At 38.3% G+C, this 998-nt stretch overlaps 1 long non-coding RNA gene across 1 annotated transcript; it reads right to left on the reverse strand.

Moving 5' to 3' along the window:
* Positions 1-227: 227 nt before the first annotated feature.
* LOC119289865 lies at positions 228-791 on the reverse strand. The gene is made up of 2 exons (XR_005141631.1): positions 648-791; positions 228-550 (listed from the first exon to the last, which is right to left on the reverse strand). It is a non-coding gene; the product is annotated as an uncharacterized LOC119289865 (long non-coding RNA).
* Positions 792-998: the final 207 nt, after the last annotated feature.

Below are 998 nucleotides of genomic sequence, written 5' to 3' on the forward strand. Positions count from 1 at the left end.
AAGGACAAAGGGTGGCAACATAATCGGATTGGTCCACCACCTCTTTCGATATGGGCGTAGTGTCGGTCTTATACAAATTTACTCGTGCCAACATGTTAGTTTTTTTGTCAGACTGTCTGTGTAGGTTGTGTGTATCCTAGCTATGCAGAGGTCGGGCATTACTCGCTATGCTTTTTATCTATTTGATACTAAGTTTTAAGTTAATAAAAGAGCTCTTTATCGAAGAATGAGACCATGTGCAAACATAAATGAACGATTCCACCCCAACAGACAACGATTCACTTGCTAACACTTGGCAGTTATACATGAACCAATAATTACTAGATAAAGTTTAAATTTTATTGAATCTTCTTCATCAATCACGTCGAATAGTCTTATTTGACATTCGTTTTTGACCCTTATCATATCCGGTTGCAGCAACATTGGTTTTTTGTGAAAGATATGCAGTCGCTTTGACCCTTATGGTATCCATGTGCTAAACATTGTTTCTCGCATAGATCGAGTGTGCAACGTTTCATAACAAAACATGGCGCCATCGTGCCCTTCGTATCTGCATGCATGGGATCACAACAGTAACTTCCCAGTTACTAACATCCAAATATGTATGAAAATATTTAGAGAAAAGAAGACGAAAGAAATGTACGTACCTATGATCCTTCCTTCTACAAGAGAGGGCAAGAAAGTGGTAGACATGACAACAAGAGCCAGAAGGCACATAGCCTGCCCGCTGTTCTTGATAAGCGCCATTAGGAGTACTTGAGTAGCTAGCTTTCTTGTTGTTCTGCTACTGTTCTTGTCAATGTGTCGTAGCAGCTATGTCCCTGTGCTAGTGTTTATATAACTCCATGGGCATTAATTATTTTTTCTTTCTTTGGACGTTATTAACTCTATTCTTAAATAGCACACATATCCATCCAATAAAAGTGATCTTTTAAACTCTATCCTTAAATAGCACATAGTACTCCATATCCATCCAATAAATGTGATCTTTTGTACTC

Source organism: Triticum dicoccoides, chromosome 4A, assembly GCF_002162155.2.
Source record: "Triticum dicoccoides isolate Atlit2015 ecotype Zavitan chromosome 4A, WEW_v2.0, whole genome shotgun sequence".
Taxonomy (NCBI): Eukaryota; Viridiplantae; Streptophyta; class Magnoliopsida; order Poales; family Poaceae; genus Triticum; species Triticum dicoccoides.